Source organism: Pteropus medius, unplaced genomic scaffold (genome assembly GCF_902729225.1).
Source record: "Pteropus medius unplaced genomic scaffold, Ma_sr-lr_union100, whole genome shotgun sequence".
Taxonomy (NCBI): domain Eukaryota; kingdom Metazoa; phylum Chordata; class Mammalia; order Chiroptera; family Pteropodidae; genus Pteropus; species Pteropus medius.
The window spans coordinates 1-7,711 of record NW_024343063.1 but is presented as its reverse complement, the minus strand read 5'-3'; the positions used below and the strand labels follow the sequence as shown (position 1 = coordinate 7,711).

General features: G+C 43.6%; 1 long non-coding RNA gene across 2 annotated transcripts; it reads left to right on the top strand.

Moving 5' to 3' along the window:
• The first annotated feature begins 5,282 nt into the window (after window positions 1-5,282).
• Window positions 5,283-6,254, top strand: LOC120605995 (uncharacterized). 2 transcript variants are annotated; one of them, XR_005653801.1, is made up of 3 exons: window positions 5,283-5,321; window positions 5,503-5,734; window positions 5,891-6,254. It is a non-coding gene; the product is annotated as an uncharacterized LOC120605995 (long non-coding RNA). The 2 variants fall into 2 exon arrangements; XR_005653800.1 differs by lacking the exon at window positions 5,283-5,321 and having other exon boundaries at window positions 5,328-5,734.
• The last annotated feature ends 1,457 nt before the right edge of the window (window positions 6,255-7,711 follow it).

Here is a 7,711-nt window from a genome sequence, read left to right as displayed (position 1 = left end):
CAATGGCCCGGCATTCATTGCCCAAACAAGTCAAATGTTAGCTAAGGTATTAGGGATTAATTGGAAATTACATTGTATTTACAGACCTCAGAGTTCAGGACAAGTAGAAAGGATGAATAGAACACTTAAGGAAACTTCAACTAAATTTAAGCTGGAAACCGGGGAGAATTGGGTGAGCCTTCTTCCTTTTGCTTTGTTACGGGCCCGGTGTACTCCATATATTATGGGAATTTCCCCTTATGAAATAATGTTTGGGAGACCTCCCCCTTTACTCCCTAAAATTGGAATTGAAAAGGTTACAATAAGTAATAACACAAGTCTCCTTAAGTCTCTACAGGCCTTGCAACAAACCCAAAATCAAGTCAAGGGCTTGATTAAAGCTACTAGACCGACTCCGGGGACATCACAGCCTCACCCACATCATCCAGGTGATTGGGTGTGGATAAAGAAGATTCAGCCTGCTAGCCTAGAGCCCCGGTGGGATGGTCCGTTTCCAGTAATCCTGACCACACCAACGGCTGTCAAAGTTGCAGGAAAAAGACATTGGATTCACCATACTCGCCTTAAGGCAGCTCAACCTCCCCCAGAAAAGGAGAAATGGAAAGCAACACCCACAGAGGATCCACTCAAGATAAGACTCTCGCGGGAATAATTGTGTTAGGGTTAGTTGTTATTACCAATGTACACGGGAACCCTCATCAACCTCAACAGGCTCAATGGGAATTGATTAGATCAGAAACAGGTATCTCCATATTAGTAAACCAGACTATGTACCAGCCTACATTTCATGTAGGTTTGTGTAATATACTTGGGGAGGAATTAAATAAGCAAATAAAAGAACAGATGCTAGCAGGATCAGGACCGTGGTGGGGCTGTGGAGTTAAAAATTATGAAAAGGGTATCCAACAAGTGCAGTTATATATGTGTTCTAGAGAAGATCAAAGCACTTGCAATAAGCCTAACCAATATTATTGTGGTCATTGGGGTTGTGAGACCATAGCCCCTTGGAAGAACACAGACCCCTTTCTGACTCTTACACGACCTAGTCAGTCTTCCTGTGCCACAGCAGGGAAATGCAATCCTGTCGTTTTTACTGTCAAAAATTGGGAAGATCCATCTTGGGTGACTGGGAAAACTTGGGGATTAAGGTTGTATGTTTCTGGAGATGATCCCGGAATGTTAATGACGATACAGAAAAAGCCTGTTCGGATACCGTCGATAGCCATAGGTCCTGTCGGGTCTAATAATGAAGGGTTAAAGGACTTAACTCCTACCCAGTTAACAACTATTAGGAATACTAATAACATCAATAAAGGACATAAACCCAGGCAGCCTTATAAACCTCCCAGGGATACACCTGACTCTATCCTGACTATGTTAAACAATGTTTATAAGTTTGCTAATGACAGTAACTCAAATGCTACAAAGGATTGTTGGTTTTGTCTGAACCCTGCCCCACCTTATTATGTAGGACTTGGTGTCATTGCTAACCTTGGCACGGATCAAACTACTATTAGGAATGTAACATCTCCGAATGTTACTATTTGCCCTTGGGGAACCCAAAACCCATCTGTAACGTTGGGAGATTTACAAGGAAAGGGAACTTGTAATATATACTAATACTTATAGAGTTGATAGATCTAGGTATAAGGAAAATTGTAGGTCATCTATTTTAGTAAATAGCTTCTCTCCTACTTATTTAGCGGCCCCTAGTGGCACTTGGTTTGCTTGTAATACTGGTTTAACTGCCTGTATTAATCTTAACTATTGGAAAAATAATACTGGATTTTGTGTGCTAGTTCATGTTATACCTCAGGTGTATATGATGAGCGGACAAGAAGGAAGACAAGCAATGGATTTGTGGGGAGGATATAACTATCCTCGGCGTAAGCGAGCAATTCCAGTGCTTGTGCCGCTCCTAGTCGGCCTAGGAGTGGCAGGATCAGCTGCAGTTGGGACTGCTGCTTTAGTCACAGGGAATCAAGGTATAGCCTGGCTCACAAAGCAGATTAATGACGATTTAAGCACTCTAGAAAAATCAATTAATCATCTTGAAACATCTCTTAATTCCTTAGCTGAAGTAGTACTGCAGAATAGGAGAGGTTTAGATCTCTTATTTCTTAAGCAAGGAGGTTTGTGTGTAGCATTAGGAGAAACTTGCTTTTTTTTGTTAATCATTCTGGTATTATTAGGGATAGTTTAGCATTAATTAGACAGAGGGTGAAGGATAGAAATGAAAAATTAAGGCAGGGCAGTAACTGGTATGAGTCTTGGTTTAATGAAAATTCCTGGCTAACCACGCTATTGTCAGCCATAGCAGGGCCATTAATTATGCTGATATTATTATTAATTTTTGGACCCTGCTTACTAAAGTGGCTTAGAAGTTTAGTACAGTCTCACATGACCGGGGCAAAGATTTTAATTTTAGGAGCATCAGCCCCGACGAGTTGGCTGAGAATTCCAACTTCTGACTCGAAGATTGAGTCACTGTAAAGAAAACCAGTGGGGAATGTAGTGACCTCACCTTTAGAGACAATAGGTTAGGGATAAGACATGGTACGTGCTAACCGCCATGTCTCACTTCTAGTTAGTTATCTGCTAAAAATTTATTAACTAGAGGGATTTACTGGCCGGATCACTGCCTATAGGCACAAAATATTTTAACAATGACGCATTCTGCTTCTGTACCCCTGCTTGCTTACCCACCTCTTAGTTATCAGTTAATGAATGGAGGAGATATAGTCTTTTGTGTAAAAATTAAGGATGTGGGGGATGGAATCGAGGGCTTAAAACCTTTGTGCCCCTGCGCCTCGGGGCTGCTCCTTGGCAAGGACAGCCGCCGGCTAATAAACTGTCTCTTGGATTAGAGCACTCGAGTTGGGCCTGGTTATTTCGGTCACAACATTGTTACCTGTTATAGAGACACACAAACATTTTTCTATCAATCTAGGAACTTTAACGATCCTAGATTGATAGAAAAATGTTTATGTGTCTCTATGCATGTGTGTGTGTGTGTGTGTGTGCACGTGTGTGTGTGTATGTGTGTGTAGACAATGACATTGAGGGAAAAATGAAGAATTAGGAAGTATATTCACAACAATGTGTCCCTGTGATTGGAGAATCAACATTCAAATGCAGTACTGTGCAGAATTTAGAACCCAGTTTGGAGAACAGTGTGAAGCAGAGGACTCCCTTCCAGCCATCCCCTCGCTGTGTGTTCATGGTCACTGGAGATTCAATGAGAAAACTTAGGGAAATTCCATAGAGACATGTGACAGTATCAGTGCTATCTGGTTGTTCAATTAATAAATCTCAAAGAACATACAGAAAGAGACCCATTAAGTCCAGAGGTCAAGCAAGAAGGCTACAGAAAGTAGAAAGGAGAACACTCAGATTTTCATGTATGTTCTATAGCACCTTTTGACTTTTCTACAGGGGTGTTATTCTTATTTCTTTTAGTATTAAAAAAAAAACGTATTTAAACTAACTGTTCAAACTAGTGGCATGAAACACCAGCGTTATTTTGCTGTTGGTCATGGGGTTCGCATTGAGACAAGGGGCAGAGATCTGGCACTTTTTTGCTCTATGATTTTGGGTCTTAGCAGAGAAGACCCACTCGCTGGGGTGAATGGACCGCTAGGCATTGGGATGCTCTGGAAGTGACTCAGTCCCATGTCTGCAGCTGGACATGGACGTGACTGGGGGACCCACATGAGACATGCAAGTGTGGCCTGGGTGTCCTCACAGCAGGGCAGTCTCAGGTTGTCCAGATCTACTATTTGGTAGCTGAGAACTCCACAGGGCAGTGACCCAATGTCCAGGCGGAGGCTCAGTGCCATGTCAAGCATAGCCTTAGATGTCACACAGTGTTGTTTCCAAGGCATCTGTCTGTGAAAAGGAATACTCGTGGCACCTCTGGATAAATGAGGGGCCAAGACTCCATTTCTTCTTGTGAAAAACATCAAAGAAATTGCAAACATGCTTGAAACTTTCACATGCATAGACTAGTTTTAAAAATACTCAGTAGCAGAGGTAGCCTTCCAGACTATGGGATACAGGAAATGGCGCCTTTGTTCCACAGCCAAGTGTAATAAGCACGTAGGGTGGACTCCTGCCTCTATCACCATGTTTGACAAGTAAACACAAACACTTTGGGAACCTTACTAGAGAGTTTTGTAATGATGAATAAAAATCTACCTACACTGATAAAGAGTCTACCCTTGACATGGGGCCACTGACGGTTTTGAAGTGGTGGCATGGTCTGGATGATCCATAAACCAGATGCTGGTCCCACATGGGGTAAGAACCTGGTGGTCCTGAAGGGCAGTCAAGTGGAAGCAGTGAGTCAGCCAGGGGACGTGCAATAATGCAGGCACGAGGAAGTGGGGAGCAGCTGGAGTGAGGGATTGGGCTGGCGATGCAGAAGTGCACACAGGAATGAAGCAGAGGTGATGCAGGACAAGACCCTGCAGAAGGTGCTCGGAGACCAAAGCCCTTGTACTCTCTGCAAAGTGCACAGGCAGGGCCTAGCTGCTGTGGTGACAAATTCCCTGCCTGAATGAGCATCAGAGCCACCAGCCTCTCTGAATTGCCATGGGCCTCATGTGTCAGCACTGAACATGCACATCCCCATGGGTCCAGCGATTTCATACCTAGGAGTTTTCCTACAGATACACTGGCCCAGGAAATCTAAGATTTGGTATCAATGCACGAGAGCCTGAGTCAAAGGTGGGGAAACAGCCTACATACCTGTCAACAAGGAACTCAGTGAGGAAAAAAATGACCATGAATCATCTCTTCGATGTTGAGACTTGGGAAAAATGCTTTAAACCTTCATATTATAAGAACACCCTGAGCATTCGAATATACATGTGCTAATGGCGGGCTCTGTGATACATTACTGGGCTTTCAAGAAAAAAAAAATGTTAGTTCTTCTAGGAAATAGTACAAAGCAAATGACTTATAAGAGAAAGAAAAATAAAATCTCATCAACCTCCTTGTAATAATTGGTGGATGAATAAAATGGAACATGACAGTAATATGAAGAACAGTGAGCCTTGATTTTATACTCTATCATTTATATGGGTATAAATGTACTGACCTCCACGTCAACATGCAGGATATTTCATACTGCTGTTCCCACAGCACCCTTCCAGAGGAATAAAAATAAATAAATAAATAAATAAACTTCACGATAAAATTCCTACAAAGTTACTGACTTATGGACATCTGGAAAAAATCTAAATGTGCAATTATTTTTCTCAATTAACACTGGCGGAGTTTTACAGGAGAGAAGCAGTGACCTGATGGTGGTGACTGGGGTGAGTTTCTATAATAATTCATTGAGTCCTAACTTGTTCAGGATGTGTTTCTATTTACGTGTTTTATTTTATATAAAAACATTTAAAATGAAACCTGTAGTAGATAAGACGTTTCATGGAAAAATCTTCAAAAGTAAACATAAAATATATATGTAAATCCAATTGTAAATCTATGCAATAGAGACACTAACGGCCCAGTGCTGGAGCTGAGACTGAAAGGAGGAGCAGGGAGGAGGCCCCTCTTCCTTGGCCTGACTGGAGTTTCCTGACACTGTGCAAACTCCTTCTCCTCTGAGACTCAGGCTGAGGCCCGAGGTCTCAAACTGCACAGGTATTGAAACCAGAGCTGCAAGGAGAACACAGTTGCTGGAAGCCCTAGGGAGGTCCAGATACAGAAGGAGGACAGCTCCCAGGTGAGCATGTGCAGGACCCAGAAGGCTCTTCACACCATGCAGAAGTGATCACGGGCTCTGGTTTCCCCAGTGTCCCGGTTCACAGGACAGGGAGGCGTGGTGTTCTCTTGGCTGGGGGTGTTGTCTCTCACCCTGAGTGTCTACAATGTCGTACAGGACCAACTGAACTTCGGCACTTGGTCAGTCGCCTTCTGGTGATTTGTGCCTGGAGAGGGAGAGTGATGCAGAGGAAGGGGGGACTCTGGGACTCCAGGATGAAAAGGCCGAATTCGTCTGCCCTGAGGCCTGTGAGGAGCAGGATGTTTGATGACACGGATGGGAATGGTGACCCCGCCCCTCGACCTAACACGGAATATGACCCATCATGAGACCAGCACATTAAAAATGGACAGAGACCTGGAGCATTAACCTTTTCTCCTAATAATCTTTATTTTTCCTAACATCCCAATGCTTTGCCTGTGCCGTGCATTTGAAAAACCATGATGCTGTGATAATAAATAAAATAAGGTTTATGGCTTAATTTGTTCCAATATGAAAAGTCTAAGGACCCTCAGAATTAAAATGTAACTAAAGTAATTTTATTTATTTATTTACATTTTGGGAAAGGAAAAGAAACATAAGCAATTTGTAATGTTACCTTATACTACTTCTCAGATAAGCATTGCAATGAGTTTCTTTAAACATTTTTGTCATTTGTTTGATTTATATGTATGTCAGCCTATAAAACCTTAGCCCCATTCCTCTCCAAGGCTCCGAAGATGCTGAGGGATCCCCAGCCATGAAGGGACCCTACAGTGCCTTTTACTTGGCACTGGGACTACGAAGCACCCCCCAAGGGTGCAGAGCTGAGCCAGGTGTGCCGTCATGCTTGCATGAGGAGCTGCCCCAGGGCATTTCCATCCTGCTCCCCCTTTTCTGAGAAAGTCTGAAGTCAGAGAGGTCAGGCCACCCCACACTATCTTATCATACCCAAGGATAAGGGAACCAGCGCTTAATCTCCAGCTAAAGGATGTTCCCTGTTGATCTTGAGCGTCAGGCAGTAAATAAATCCTGGAGGCCTCTTCACAGAGATTATAATATGAAATTCGCACCCTGAAATTAATCCCACCGAGGCCTTATAGGAACCAACAGCCCTCTCCTCCAGATTAAGGAGGCAGCGGAGGGTTGGGTCCAGTAACCTTAGAAGCTCCCATGGCCTGAGCATCCCTTCTCGGAACGATGTTCTCAGGATATACTTCATTTGCCTTCACTGTTTTTTACCATTTTCTTGATCACTTGCATGGCCATGCAATAGATGCCACCCTAGAGCTCTCCTCCGTTTGGTTGCTTTAATAAAATGTCCCCTCCCCCAAAGCAGTAGGAAACAATGAAGAACATGCACATTTATTGCCTTAATCTTTCCATCCCAAGCATTCCATTTCACAGTTGTTCTTCCGATCCTCCTTCTACTTGAATTGCTTCTTCGACTCCTTCCCCTGAAGCTCCTCCTAGGGAATTTCAAGAAAGCTGCAGGAAAGGGAACAAATGTGCATATCCAGAACCATCATGCGGGGAGTGCCCCAGGCAGAACCAGACCTCACAGGGCCCCTCAAGTAGGATGGGCCAAGCTCTTCTGACTCCCATCCAAGCTTCCTGCCCAGGCTACTCAGCGGGGCTTGAGATGATACAGTGCTGCTGGAAGGGGTCAGGAGCCAGGGTGATGCTAGGAGAAAGGACAAGGAGAACTGGAGAGAGATGTTACAAACACGGAATTCGAGGACTTCAAGTGCCTGGATAAGACCAGGCCTTTAGGATCAGACAAATTAAAAAAAAGAGAAGGAATCTCTAGGGAAGAGTCAAAAAGAAGAGCTAACAGATAGAAAAAATAAAAAAAGACAGAAAGAGGAAATAAATCACATGTAGATGGTACGCTCTGGTGAAGTCTTCAAAATCCACAAAGCGTCTGTGAGGTACGAGGGCAGTGACGATGTTGAGGTG